Source organism: Stenella coeruleoalba, assembly GCF_951394435.1.
Source record: "Stenella coeruleoalba genome assembly, chromosome: 3".
Lineage (NCBI taxonomy): Eukaryota > Metazoa > Chordata > Mammalia > Artiodactyla > Delphinidae > Stenella > Stenella coeruleoalba.
This window is the reverse complement of record NC_137148.1, coordinates 163,956,017-163,971,854: the sequence shown is the minus strand read 5'-3', so window position 1 is coordinate 163,971,854 and position 15,838 is coordinate 163,956,017. Positions and strand designations below refer to the sequence as shown.

The following is a 15,838-nucleotide window of genomic DNA, read 5'->3' as shown; positions in this document are numbered from 1 at the left end:
CTTTTAATGAAGAAGTGATTATTCCTTCTGCTTCTCCTTTTAACAGCCTCATTTAACCTGTTCTTTTTTTTTTTTTTTAGCTTGTGGGATCTTAGTTCCCTGACCAGGGATCAAACCTGGGCCCTGGCAGGGGAAAGTGCTGAGTTCTAACCACTGGACTTCCAGGGAATTCCCTTAACCTGTTCTTAAATCTGGAAAGAATGAATGACACTTCACACTGGATTACTGTAACTGTGAGGCTGTGGTTACACAAAAAAAACCCCTACTCCCTGTCCCCAGGATTATGGAAATTACTGGCTCTACCCATTCAGCAATGTAAGTATCCTGCTCTCCCAGATTTGGCTAGGTCTGTTCTGTTCTCTATTTGAACAGCCTCTCAGCTGCAGTTGCCTTCACTTCTGAAAGGATATGATACACCTTCACCTGGTGCAGTTGCCTTCACCTCTGAAAGGATATGATACACCTTTACCTGGTTACCCTCAGGGAACCTCAACACCACTGTGAACACATGCAGTCTCTGCAGGCAGGATCTGAACTGTAGCCACCTTGCTCCAGAAGCACAGGTGTGACATTACACCAATGACATCCTTTTCTGAGGACATCAGAACATAAAAATACTGACAAAGGGCTTCCCTGGTGGCGCAGTGGTTGGGAGTCCGCCTGCCGATGCAGGGGACACGGGTTCGTGCCCCGGTACGGGAGAATCCCGCGTGCCGCGGAGCGGCTGCGCCCGTGGGCCATGGCCGCTGGGCCTGCACGTCTGGAGCCTGGGCTCCGCGGCGGGGGAGGCCGCAGCAGTGAGAGGCCCGCGTACCGCAAAAAAAAAAAAAAAAAATTATTTGGTAACCTGGGGCCCGCTCTCCCTGACACAGTGAAGAAATAACTGTTGTCCCTCTCAGCACCCACAACCTTGTCTAGATTCTTCTGGTGTTCTGGAGGCATGTTATTCCTTGTTTATGAATTTTACTTGAGCCCATTTATACTATTACTTGTACATCGGCCCACCTTGAATATTCCCTCTACAAAAAAAAAACAAAAAGGCTCTGAACTCAGGTCAAACTGCCAGATGACAGGCACTTACTTCCCTTAGTGCCATCAGACACTGATTCACAGTAGAGGCTTCAGTGACCTCGTCTCCTGCCCCTGGAGTTGCCATCAGTAACTGCCCTAGGCTCCACGCTATATGCCATTCGAGCTGCAGTTATCCCTTCTGACAGAGCTGTGCTAAACACAGATAGCCCTGAGCATGTGACCCTTCACCCAGATTCCCATTGTGATTTGGGACCTGTGAACAGCACCCCAAGAGCTCAGCTCAGCTATGGAGACCCCCTTCAGGCAAGATACAGCTAAACCTGGGCCCCCTGTCGTAACCTACCTGCAGAAGCAGTGGCCTCGCCTCTCCTTGGTCCCTTGCCAGGTGCTGAAGAAGGTCACCCCCTTCCCAGACCCCTAGGCTCCCCGTGAGCTCCTTAGGATTCCCTGAGTGAAAAGCGATGGGAGTTTCAGACATTAGAGACAACATCTCCACATTCATACATGATCCGGCTCAGGCAGAGTTGCTGCTTTTCATCCCTTATTTGGGACATCTGGGACTCAAGGGTCCACAACTGACCAAAAATCGGGCTGTCGTCTGAGCCCTGATCAGCAACTGGCTTGGACAGCGTGCGTTTACAGACCCCTGGATGATTGTCTAAGAGTTTGTGGTAAAAGAATTCTGGGAATCTCTTGCCTAACAGGCACAATATAAATCAAGGTAACACTTGTCTGTATATATACTAAGGCCTCGCCAGGACACTCTTATCCACGTCAGAGTCCCAGGCACTACTGATAGTAACCAAGGCACTCATTTCACTTCTCAGAATATCCAGGCCTGGGCTGTGGAACACAGCATTCAATGTAGTTTTAACCTCTCTTCCAAGTCTCAGGGTCCAGGCCTCATAAGAGCATCATAATGGCTCATTGAAATAAATTCAAATCAGTTGAATGAAAGATGGCCCTTTTCAGTTATCAGTCATCTGAGATGAATGTTAATGTATCTGTCTTTATCTTTTTTTTTCCTAACAGACTTTTATTTACAGCAGTTTTTGGTTAACAGAAAACTTGATCAGAAAGTAAAGAGTTCCCACATAACCCCTGTGCCTTCACGTAGTTTGTCCTATTTTTAATATTTTGTATTACTGTGGTGTATTTGTTACATTCGATGAACCAATATTGATGCATTAAAGTCTACATGTAAGATTGCTTTGATTCTGTGTTATACAATCTCTGGGCTTTGACATTGTGAAATGACATGTGTCTATCGTTTCTGTATCATGTACTTTCACTGCTCTAAAAATCTCTTGTGCTCCACCTCTTTATTCCTCCCTCCCACTCCAAAATCACTGGCAACCAAAGATCTTTCACTTTCTCATAGTTTTGGCCTTTCCAGAACTATACAATCACTTAGCAGTCTTATTTTATGGTTTCTCCATATCTTTTTAGCCTGATACCTCATATCCTTTTTTAAAAATAATCTTTATTTTATTTTTAATACTAAGTTTATATCTTATCACTTTCATGAGGTTGTTTTTTTTGTTGTTGTTGCTGCACCGCGTGGCATGTGGGATCCCGGACCAGGGATCAAACCCGCACCCCTTTCAGTGGAAGCACAGAGTCTTAACCACTGGAGCACCAGCGAAGTTCCACCTCATATCCTTTAATAATATTAAATATTAATATCTTAATATTAAAAATATTTAATAATATTTCATCAAATGGATGTTCCCATGGTTATTTTTTCTGTTATTTATTGGAGGATATCTTGGTTACCTGTACGTCTTGGCAATCATGAATAAGCCTCTTATAAAAATTTGTATGTAGGTTTTTTTATGAACGAAAGTTTCAACTCATTTGGGGAAATGGGAAGGGACCTGCTTGCTAGGAGGAACCTGGTAAGAATAGGTTTAGTTTTAAGAAACTGCCAAAGTAGGCATATCATTTCACATTACCACCAGCAGTGAGTGAGGGTTCATGTTGCTGCACATCTTCTCCATCATTTGGTGTTTGTTCTTGATGTTTTGATTTGAGCCATAATAGTGTCTAGTAGTATCTCATTCTTCTTTTATTTGCAACTCCTGTTGACATATGATGTTGAGCATCTTTTCTTATGCTTATTTACCATTCATATATCTTCTTTGGTGAGGTATGTGTTCCGATATTTTGTCCATTTTTAATTGTTTGATATATTGATTTATAAGAGTTCTTATAAATGGACATGTTGAATACCAGTCCTTTACAAGAGAAGTGTTTTACAAAGATTTTCTCCCAGACTTCAGCTTGTGTTTTTAATCTCTTAACACTGCATTTCACAGAACAAGTTTTCATTTTAGTGAAGTCAAACTTACTATTTTTTTCTTTCATTGATCTTGCTTTTGGTGTTGTTTCTAAAAATGTATCACCAAAGCCAAGATCACCTAGATTTTCTCCTGTGTTATCTTCTAGGAGTTTTGTAGTTTTGCATTTTACGTAAGATCTATAATCCATTTTCAGTTAATTCCTATGGAAGGTTTATGATTTGTGTCTAGGTACATTGATTGATTACATGGTAGGGATTTTTTGATGTTGTTTTTGTTTTTGGCAGGTGGCTATCTAGTTTCCCTGGCACTATGTGTTGAAAAGACTGTTTTTTCCCATTATATTGCTTTTGACTCTTCGTCAAAGATCAATTGACTATATTTGTTTGGAACGATAGGAAAGCACTGACTTTTGTATATTAACCATTTATGATCTATAGGAAGGCGTAGACTTTTGTATAACCATTTATCCTTCAACCTTAATCTACTCTCTTATTTTAGTTCAAGAGGTTTTCTTTGTTATTGTTGATTCTTTGAGTTTTTCTCCATAATCATGTCATATGTGACAAAAGACAGTTTTATTTCCTACTTCCCATTCTGTATACCTTTTATTTCCTTTCGTTGTATTTTCTTTCATTGGATTAGCTTAGACTTCTGGTACAGTGTTGACTAGGACTGGTGAGAGAGGGGCCGTCCATTGCCTTCTTGATCTTACCAGGAAAGCATCTGGTTTCTCACCATAAGTATCATGTTAACCACAGATTTCTTGTAGATGGTGTTTCTCAGGAAGAGGAACTTCCCTTCTATTTGTTGTTCGCTGTCATGTATTTTGTCAAACGCTTTTACAGTTTTATTTTCTCCCTTTTTGTTCCTGATACTAATAATTTCTTTTTTCCCTCTTTTTTTCCTCAGCTTGTGTACACGTATCTTAATTTTATTAATATTCTCAAAGAGCCAGCTTTTGGTTTTGTTGGGTTTTCTCCATTGGCTTCCCATAATTTCATTGATTTCTTCTCCAACTTTTATTATTTATCTTCTCGTGCTTAATTTTCGTTTAATTTGCTCATCTTTTTCTAGTTGTGTAAGGTTGAGGTTTAGATCACTTATTACACAGATCTCTTTTTTCAAGTGTATGCCTTCAATGCTATAAATTTCCTTTAAGCACTTTTTTGCTAGATCCCACAATTTTAATCAATTGTACTTTCATTTTTGTTTAATTCAAAATAATTTTTAATTGCTCTTGAGTCTCCTTTGATCCATGAGTTATTTAGAAGTGTGTTGTTTAATCTCCAAGTATTTGAGGAGTTCCCAATATCTTTCTGTTATTGATTTCTAGATTAATGCCTTTGTGGTCTGAAAGCATATTTTATATGATTTCTCTTCTTTCAGATTTGTTAAGGTGTGTTTTATGTTATACAATGTGTTTTATCTTCATGAATTTTCCATATGCACTTGAGAAGAATATATATTCTGCTGTTGCTTGATGGAGTTATTTCACAGTTTTCAGTTAAATCCAGTTGCTGCTGGTTCTCATAATTATTAATGGAGTGTTGAAGTCTCCAGTAATAATAGTGGAGTCATCTATTTCTCCTTGCAGTTCTATCCATTTTCCCTGGTGTATTTTGCCACTTTATTGTGTGCATAAGCACAAGGATTGCTGTGTCTCCTTAGAGACTTGACCCCTTTATCATTATGTAATGCCCCATTTTATCCCTGTGCTTTATCTGAAATTAGATATTTCAACTATTAAAAAAAAATTTTTTTTAATGTTTTGTCCATACCGCGCAGCATGTGGGATCTTAATTCCCCAACCGGGGATTGAACCTGCTCCCCCTACATTGGAATCATGGAGTCTTAACCACTGGATCAGAGTCTTAACCACTGGACTGCCAAGGAAGTCCCCTCAACTATTTCTTTTGTTAACATGATACATCTTTACATATCTTAGTCTTACTCCATCTGTCTTTAATGTTAATGTCAGTTTGTTACAGACAATACATAATTGGGTGTTGTTTTTTTATCCATTCTGACAGTATCTGTCTTTTGATTGTTGTATTTAGACCATTGAATTTTAAAGTGATTATTGATACAGTTGCATTAATATCTACAATAATTTTTGTGGTTTCCAGTTGTTGCCCTTGTTCTTTTTTTTTCCCTTTTGTCTTCTGCCTTTTTTCTGTCTTCTCTGGCTTTGAGCATTTTATTTGATTCTATTTTTTCTTCTCCTAGCATATCAATTATACTTTACTTACTTTATTACTGGTGGCTCTTGAATTGTAGTATACATTTACAGTTAACCCAAGTCGACCTTCAGGTATCACTAAACCACTTCACTGGTTGTATAAATTCCTCATATTCCCAGTTCCTCTCTTCCTGTCCCTTTCAACATTGCTGTCATTCATTTTGCTTATCCATAAACTATAATTACCAAATAAATTGTTTCTGGTATTATTTTCAATAATTGTTATCTATCAGATTAATTAAGAACTTTTTAAAGTGATATTTTCCCTTCATTTATTTTTTTCTCAAAAGCTCTCCCTTTATCACTTTCCTTCCTTTTGAAGAATTTCCTTTAACATTTCTTGCAAAGCAGGCGTACTGGTGACAAATTCCCTAATATGTTGTCTCAAAGTCTTTATAAATTCTTTTTTAAAATAAATTTATTTATTTTAGGCTGCGTTGGGTCTTCGTTGCTGTGCGCAGGCTTTCTCTAGTTGCGGTGAGCGGGCGCCACTCCTCGTTGCGGCGCACGGACTTTTCATTGTGGTGGCTTCTCCTGTTGCAGAGCACGGGCTCCAGGCGCACGGGCCTCAGTAGTTGTGGCTCGCGGCCTCCATAGCACAGGCTCAGCAGTTGTGGCTCACGGGCTCAGTTGCTCCACGGCATGTGGGATCCTCCCGGACCAGGTCTCGAACCTTCATCCCTTGTTTTGGTAGGTGGACCCCTGCTTTGGCAGGCGGATTACCAACCACTGCGCCACTAGGGAAGCCCTGTCTCAAAGTCTTTATTTCCCCCTTACCTTTGAAGGATAATTTTGCTCAACAACGAATTCTAGTTAGATCCTTTTTTTCTATCAACACTTGAAATATTTTATTCACAAATGGTGCAGCCATTTGATCAACAGTCAGGCAGTTTCTCAAAAATTAAATCTATAATTATCATATGACCCCCCAGTTCCTTTCCCAGCTATATGCCTATGAAAAATGAAAACGTGGTCAAACAAAATTTGTACATGAAATTTATAGCAATGTTACTCATAGTAGCCAAAAAGTGGAAATAATCTGAATGTCTATTAACAGATGAAAGGGTAAACAAAACATTTTATCCATCTAGTGGAATATTATTTGGCCATAAAAATTAATGAAATATTGATCAATGCCGGTGTACCTTGAAAAAGCTATGCCGAATGAATGAAGTCAATCACAGAAACCATATATTACATAATTCCATTCATTTGAGAGCCCTGAATAAGGAAATCTATAGAGACAAATAGTAGATTAAGGTTTCCTAAGGCTGGATATTGGAGGAGGAAGATGGGATATTGGGAGTGAAAAAGTGAAGAGGAATTTCTTTTTGAGATGATGAATATCTTCAAAGATCAACTGTGGGAATGATTGTATATATCTGGGAATATACTGAAAGCCTTTGAATTGTACTCTTTAATGTGATGCATTGTATGGTATCTACATTGTCTCAATAAAGGTGTTCATATAAATTAAATACATTAAGAGTTATGCAATTCAATCTTGTAGGCATATAAGAGTTTCCAGATTGATGAACACATCCATCACCCCACATGGTTACTTTTTGTGTGGGTGGTGAGATTACTTAATCCACTACCTTGGCTGATTTCAAGTATACAATGTAGGATACCGTATATTTTTTTTTGTTTTGTTTGTTTGTTTGTTTGTTTTGCGGTACGCAGGCCTCTCACTGTAGTGGCCTCTCCCGCCGCGGAGCACAGGCTCCGGACGCGCAGGCCCAGCGGCCATGGCTCACGGGCCCAGCCGCTCCGCGGCATGTGGGATCCTCCCGGACCGGGGCACGAACCCGTGTCCCCCGCATCGGCAGGCGGACTCCCAACCACTGCGCCACCAGGGAAGCCCCGGGATACCGTATATTAAATCATCACATTGTAATCTTTAAATACAGGCAGTTTTATTAGTCATACCTCAGTAAAGCTGGTGGGGGCGGGGCGCAGATTTCCAGATACTTTCCTGTTTAGATAAAGACTATTTTTCTTCTATCAGTGAAAATCGGAATCAGTTGCCTTAGGAACATTATAGTCAGTTACATTTTGAAGTTCTCGAGAAACACTGGCAAAATCTGATCTAAAATAAATTTCCTTCCAATGTAAAATGTGAATTTAATGAAACCTGTGTTGACAAAAAAATTAGTCGATCTAAGAAAGAAATGGAAAATTTTATTCGAGCCAAATTGAGGATTATAACCTGGAAATATACCCTCAGAAAGCTCCAAGAACTATTCTGCCCACTAGATGTCGAAGCACAGTTATATAAGATTTTGAGGCAGAGGGCTGCACATTAAATGATGTATTACTGACAGTTTACACAATCCAGGGCTGCATGTACAAAGGAAGTATGAATAGTGGGTCATGGGTATTCGTGGCCCCTTACAAGATTAAGCAGGAAGGCTATCTCCTAAGGAGTTATCTTCTTGATACTGGGAGAATGTTGCTCTTTATGCTTGAGCAGGTATTTCTGCCCGTGGGGAGGTTTGGTTGATGCATAATGCTGATACACAATGCACAGTAGAGGGGGAGGAGGAGGCCAAAGGGCAGAGAAAATTTTTTATGTTTAAATTTTCCTTGACTTGCCTTAGAATATGAAATTTTATTTCATGACCTAATAGTTTAATGAGTACATCTCACACCCTGTGGTTAGACTGAGTCCTTGTGCCCAGGCTGGGGTTGTTGGGTTCAAACTTCCCACAGACCCAAGTGTCCTGGGTTTCTTTCACTTAAGTGCCAAATAAGTGGGGGTGGGAAAGGGATGGGTGGAAGGCTCAATCCTTGCAAGGATCAAAGATCAAATGCAGCCGGGTTCTTTATTATCAGTGGTGAGGTCACATTTAGTGTCTTGTGTTTCTGAACAAGGGTTGCAGTTCCCTGAGTGGCCTGACAGCCCTATGCCAAGCCCTTGATCCCTAGAGACAGAAGACCCTCTTGTTCCAGTGTGGCCTGGCCCACCCTCATGCTGTGTGCTTGTTTCACGAAAACTCAAGAATTCCCTGTAAATTGTGACCACATGTTCACGAAGAGCTGGGAGAAAAAAACTGTAGCGGCAGCCCCAGACCAGGAGAAAGTTTTTTCTCCATGCAAACGATCGTGGCTGGGTCAGTTTCCCACTCACTGGCAGAAGGTGGTTCGGGTGAGCAGCGCATCCTCCCTCCTGTTGTAGCTCAAGCTGAGGGGCGTGGCCCTCCGAGTTATCCAATCAGGGGCGCCGCTGGAGCAGGTGGGTGGGGGCGACGTACCGCACCGGAGTGGACGTCCCTACTGGCGCCGGCCTTGCCGGAGATCGGGTATAGCCTGTGGTTCACGGTTCCTGGTGAGCGGGCCGTGGTCTGTGTTGCGCTGTGACCTGCACTGGTCGTGGGAGCCGTAGGAAGGACTCAGGGAGACCCAGGAAACCTAGAAATGGTGAGTGTGCTGCCCCTGAGTGTGGAGTCGGGGCGGAGCGTCTTGTGGGAACCGGCTGTGGCGGGGCTCGGTCCTCAGTCCCCTCCCGCCCGCAGCGTGGACGCTGGGACGGCAGCCGGACGCCGGGCGTCCTGTCCCGTTATTTAGCTCGGCGCCCGACCCCAGAGCTTCGCTGGGCAGCGCTGTGCCTACGTCCCCGCGTCTCCCCAGACTGTGCGGTAACCACGGGGAGGGTCATTAGTGAAAATCAGGCCTCGGTCTCTGGGGTTCGTGCGTGGGAGGAGCTGTAGTCTGCGGTGTTCCCGGTCCCTTTCTCCCAGGGGTCACCTGTTTTCTCCTGAGTTTTCCACATACTTGGGAAGCGGAGTCTCAAATCCATGCTCCCGTCCCCCCGCCGTAGCTCTTCCTAGGACTGATAATAAATCCCTAAATGTTCAGATCCCTCATCTCCTTCCCAGAGCCAACTTCCCCTCTCTAATTCACATTATAATCAGCTAACTGTTTGTCTTCCGGCTGCAAGTCACACAGATCCAATATTTTATCTTTTTTCTCCAGAGCCATGGAATGCTGTTTTTAAAAGATTTATATTTGCCTGTGGCTGTTTTTGTGAGAGGAAAGCCGAGAATAACCACTTAGAACTAGGTTGCATCAAATCCTCTTGCCTCTCCCCCTAATCTGTCCTGCACACACACATCCTATGGGAAGTGCTTTGGGTGGAGGTTCTTCTTTGGAAATTTTCCTGGGTGTTTTGTCAGAACAGCCCCTCTCTGGGTTTGTCACCTCAGAAAGATTTTTTTCACTTATTTAAGTCTCAGTTTTTCAATAGAGGTAAAATGTATTTAATCAATAGACCTTCAAAGAGAGTATAAAATAGTTCTAAACAGGCAAGAAAGAGGTGAATTTTAGAAGAAAATAATATGTTCCAGTATTACACGTTCCATTTGTATAGGATTCTTTCACTCTTTATTCCCCTGAGCATGTATAGGAAGTTCCTGAGGTCTATTCTTTACTTTTGGGTGTCTTCAAGTAAATTTCCAGGGCTTAGAATTGCAGAGTAGAAGTGTTCCAGTATGATCAGTTGTTTACAAACCAGTTTCTTTCCCTGGAAATAATAATTACCTGACCCCTGAATAGATATTTGGGGTTTTCTATTTGAACTCGTCAAAGTGCCTTACAGTTTTCTTCCCTCCTTTCTATGTAAATGCTGGGTTTGAGTGACTTTTGGGATTGTTCACACACTGGCTTTGTGTCATTTAAAGTATCAACGGGGGCTTCCCTGGTGGCGCAGTGGTTGAGAGTCCGCCTGCCGATGCAGGGGACACGGGTTCGTGCCCCAGTCCAGGAAGATCCCACATGCCGCGGAGCGGCTGCTGAGCTTGCGCGTCCGGAGCCTGGGCTCTGCAACGGGGGGGGGGGGGGGGGGCACAGCAGTGAGAGGCCCGCGTACCACAAAAAAAAAAAAAAACTAAAGTATCAACGGTTGTTCCACAGCAACTGCAGAGTGGAGCAGCGGCCTGGCCCAAGCTATGGCTCCCATTTTGTCTGCAAAGGGAAATAACTTAAAGACCTGTTGGATTCTTCCTGGAGAGCCACCTTCTGCTGGTGTTCTTCCTGGTCACACCCACCACAGAAGGAGTCCTTTATACTGAGAAAAGCCCCTGGAACACTGGGGATGCATGTGCACACGGGGGTGGGAGGTGTGTCGTGATGGTATTTCTGAGTTTGTAGTTGTGGTTCCTTAGGTCTAGACATTTTTAGGCCTTATGCTGACGTTTTGCATTCAGAATGTAATTGGTGCACATCGAGAAAGTCTGAAGGTCAGGTGTTCTGTCTCATGGACAAAGGGTTGATGAATTTGGGAGTTCATTTGGGTCAGACCCTTAAACAGAATCAGGCTGAGAGTTTCCTCACTTGTGAGAGTAGAAGCCTGGAGGAAGGAGAGCGTCCATGCTTACAGGGCGGAGGACATATGGAGCTCCCAGTGTTCTTTCTTGTGGCTGCTCAGGTGTCCCTACCCTCCTTCACCAGAGGCTGACACACTGTAGGGGGTTACATCTCAACCAGGAGTGTTTAGAACCCAAGTTGCGATTACGTTCAACTTTGTGAACATGGTGGTGTTTTTGTTTTCTGAATTGTAGCGAAGCATGCTGCATATCTGTGTTGATTCTGGTTCTCATTGGCATTCGGGGTTATACTATGTAAGTTGGTTGACACATACAGTGTAAGATAAGAAAATTGTGGAACCAGGTAGAATTTTGGTTCCATTTAGGCAGGAGACCCTCAAGATGTGAGATATGGGTGTTTTTAAGTTCTCAGGTGCTTCTTTCATTTTTTTTTTTTTTTTTTTTTGCGGTACACGGGCCTCTCACTGTTGTGGCCTCTCCCATTGCGGGGCACAGGCTCCGGACGCACAGGCTCAGTGGCCATGGCTCACGGGCCTAGCCGCTCCGCGGCATGTGGGATCTTCCCAGACCGGGGCACGAACCCATGTCCCCTGCATTGGCAGGCGGACTCTCAACCACTGTGCCACCAGGGAAGCCCTGCTTCTTTCATTTTTTAGGTCAGTGTTTGTCCATGTCTCTAGAGAACTTTGACTTTTAAGAGGCTATACTATTCCTAAGGCAAATGAATTCCTATTTTAACGCATGCAAGGAAAAAGCAGTTGAATTTCTTTTTTCATTGATATGAGGAAAACACCTCAAAGCCTATGGAAATCTTTGAAATTTCTAGTACATTTCAGGGCTTAATTGAAACCCCTAATGTATTATAATATGCTACTCATACTATAAAATATTTTATGTTAAATATAGTGGAGGGAGGAACTATTACAGATCTTACTCAATTTATGATGGGCTTACATCCCAATAATCCCATCGTAAATTTAAAATATTGATAGTTGAAAATGCATTTAATACACCTTGCTTACTGAACGTCATAGCTTAGCCTAGTCTGCCTTAAGCATGCTCAGAACACTTACATTAGCCTCCATTTGGGTAGAATCATCTAACACGAGGCCTATTTTATAATAAAGTGTTGACTGTCTGATGTACTTTATTGAGTACTGTACTGAATGTGAAAAATAGAATGGTTGTATGGGCACAGGATGGTTGTAAGTGTATCTGTTGAAAGTCGAAAAATTGTAAGTTGAAGCATTGTACGTTAGGGCTGTTGATAGAAATCCCGTTTTTTTAGTTGGAAAGGGATTTGTAAATTTTTCATGGTCTGCAGTTTTATATCTGCTAGTGTTTAAAGGATTAAATTTTGAAGTAGTTTCTTATGTAGAAAAGTTTAAATTTTAAAAATCAAAAGCTAATTTAAAATAATGATTAATCATAGGAAAAGGTAGTGTATGTAAATTTCTCTTCTTATTTTCAGTAACTAATGCATGGAAAGGTTGATTTTTTAAAAAAATTCCTGAGATAGGAAACTAACTTACATATCCTGTTCTACTTCTCTGCTCTTATTCCAGCCACCCTGAAATAACCAGTTTTGATTACTTCTTGATCATTTTCTTAGTGTTTCTTTGTATAAGAACAAACCAGTGCTAATGCTTTCTGGATTTGTTCTTATAATGAGCTGTTGGGGGTCCACATATATGATGTTTGACTACTGAAAGTTAAGCTCACCCCTCCCTCTTCCCCTAGTTCTTACCTGGACAGGCTGATAAGAAAGCCTGGAGGCTCCTGCCCTGTGAGCTGCTCTTTGCTGAGGAGCTCCTTCTCTGCGCTGAGCTGCCCTGTGTGGCATTGCTGACCCCACCAACCCTGGGTTCTATATACAGAGGACACCGAGTTGGAAGTTTTGGTAATTCGTTGTCCTCTCTGAGCAGGAGTATGAGAAAGGCTCCTTTGTTAAAGTGGTCCTCAGTCGATGTGTTGGCTGAAACCTATCAGTGTCATTAAGTAAAATTGTAACTGAGGCTGGGATTGCCTTGTCTTTGGGGAGTAAAAGGCTGATTGTATACCCTGTGAATGAGGTGAGCCCATGAGATGGCCACTCCTTAAAGATCAGATATTTCAGAGAGAGAAGGAGACTGGGAAAGGCAGCCAGTAGGTGGTGAGCTGAGTCCACTCTCCTAATATGAGGGCTCACCTCTGCTGCTGCTGCCCCTGCCTCTACTGCAACGAAGATCCTGACCCTCTGAGTTACAGGGGACAACACCCATAGCCTCACTGTGGTACGGCAAAGGGATTAATTCAAACTTAAACTAAAAACTCTATAAAATACCCGGTAGTCGTGGAGGAGACCTCTGATCCGGATGGCACTAGTGTGCACCCCTGGGGGGAAAATTTTATGAGTGCCAGGGTAGACAGGACACCCTTGTTTCCGAAGTATATCCTGGGACTTAAAATATAATATAGGGAAGGACGGGAAAGAAGGAACAAAAGGAAAAATGTATAGAAAAAAGGCTCACAACTTTCCAGTTGGAAATCCAAAATATACTAAAAAAATTTACATAACCAAAAAGATAAAAAGGGCAGTCCTTGCTTTCTTTTTGAATTATGAGAAAGTGTAGTTTATTTTATTTTACATCTTTATTTGAGTATAATTGCTTTACAATGGTGTGTTAGTTTCTGCTTTATAACAAAGTGAATCAGTTATACATATACATATATTCCCATATCTCTTCCCTCTTGCATCTCCCTCCCTCCCACCCTCTCTATCCCACCCCTCCAGGCGGTCACAAAGCAGTGAGCTGCTCTCCCTGTGCTATGCGTCTGCTTCCCACTAGCTATCTATTTTACGTTTGGTAGTGTATATATGTCCATGCCACTCTCTCGCTTTGTCCCAGCTTACCTTTCCCCCTCCCCATATCCTCAAGTCCATTCTCTAGTAGGTCTGTGTCTTTATTCCTGTTTTACCCCTAGGTTCTTCATGACATTTTTTTTTCTTAAATTCCATATATATGTGTTAGCATACGGTATTTGTCTTTCTCTTTCTGACTTACTTCACTCTGTATGACAGACTCTAGGTCCATCCACCTCATTACAAATAGCTCAATTTCATTTATTTTTATGGCGAGTAATATTCCATTGTATATTTGTGCCACATCTTCTTTATCCATTCATCCGATGATGGACACTTAGGTTGTTTCCATCTCGGGCTATTGTAAATAGAGCTGCAATGAACATGACTCTTTTTGAATTATGGTTTTCTCAGGGTATATGCCCAGTAGTGGGATTGCTGGGTCATATGGTAGTTCTATTTGTAGTTTTTTAAGGAACATCCATACTGTTCTCCATAGTGGCTGAACCAATTCACATTCCCACCAGCGGTGCAAGAGTGTTCCCTTTTCTCCACACCCTCTCCAGCATTTATTATTTCTAGATTTTTTGATGATTGCCATTCTGACTGGTGTGAGATGATATCTCATTGTAGTTTTGAGTTGCATTTCTCTAATGATTAATGATGTTGAGCATTCTTTCATGTGTTTGTTGGCAGTCTGTATATCTTCTTTGGAGAAATGTCTATTTAGGTCTTCAGCCCATTTTTGGATTGGGTTGTTTGTTTTTTTGTTATTGAGCTGCATGAGCTGCTTATAAATTTTGGAGATTAATCCTTTGTCAGTTACTTCATTTGCAAACATTTTCTCCCATTCTGAGGGTTGTCTTTTGGTCTTGTTTATGGTTTCTGTTGCTGTGCAAAACCTTTTAAGTTTCATTAGGTCCCATTTGTTTATTTTTGTTTTTTTTTTTTTATTTTTGTTTTTATTTCCATTTCTCTAGGAGGTGGGTCAAAAAGGATCTTGCTGTGATTTATGTCATAGAGTGTTCTGCCTATGTTTTCCTCTAAGAGTTTGATAGTTTCTGGCCTTACGTTTAGGTCTTTAATCCATTTTGAGATTATTTTTGTGTATGGTGTTAGGGAGTGATCTAATCTCATACTTTTACATGTACCTGTCCAGTTTTCCCAGCACCAGTTATTGAAGAGGCTGTCCTTTCTCCACTGTACATTGCTGCCTCCTTTATCAAAGATAAGGTGACCATATGTGCATGGGTTTATCTCTGGGCTTTCTATCCTGTTCCATTGATCTGTCTTTCTGTTTTTGTGCCAGTACCATACTGTCTTGATTACTGTAGCTATAGGAGCACCTCAATACATAAGGCAAATACTAACAGCCATAAAAGGGGAAATCGACAGTAACACATTCATAGTAGGGGACTTTAACACCCCACTTTCACCAATGGACAGATCATCCAAAATGAAAATAAAAAGGAAACACAAGCTTTAAATGGTACATTAAACAAGATGGACTTAATTGATATTTATAGCACATTCCATCCAAAAACAACAGGATACACATTTTTCTCAAGTGCTCATGGAACATTCTCCAGGATAGATCATATCTTGGGTCACAAATCAAGCCTTGGTAAATTTAAGAAAATTGAATTTGTATCAAGTATCTTTTTCGACCACAATGCTATGAGACTAGATATCAATTACAGGAAAAGATCTGTAAAAAATACAAACACATGGAGGCTAAACAATACACTACATAATAACAAAGTGATCACTGAAGAAATCAAAGAGGAAATAAAAAAATACCTAGAAACAAATGACAATGGAGACACGACGACCCAAAACCTATGGGATGCAGCAAAAGCAGTTCTAAGAGGGAAGTTTATAGCAATACAATCCTACCTTAAGAAACAGGAAACATCTTGAATAAACAACCTAACCTTGCACCTAAAGCAATTAGAGAAAGAAGAACAAAAAAACCCCAAAGTTAGCAGACAGAAAGAAATCATAAAAATCAGATCAGAAATAAATGGAAAAGAAATGAAGGAAATGATAGCAAAGATCAATAAAACTAAAAGCTGGTTCTTTGAGAAGATAAACAAAA

The 15,838-nt window shown here is 41.3% G+C and overlaps 1 long non-coding RNA gene across 1 annotated transcript in view; it reads left to right on the top strand.

Moving 5' to 3' along the window:
- The first annotated feature begins 8,878 nt into the window (after positions 1-8,878).
- The window catches only part of LOC307183240, a 33,942-nt gene continuing 26,982 nt past the window's right edge, over positions 8,879-15,838 (top strand). The window contains exon 1 of the long non-coding RNA XR_013827435.1: positions 8,879-8,994. This is a non-coding gene — a long non-coding RNA (uncharacterized lncRNA). The remainder of the gene's footprint in view (positions 8,995-15,838) is intronic.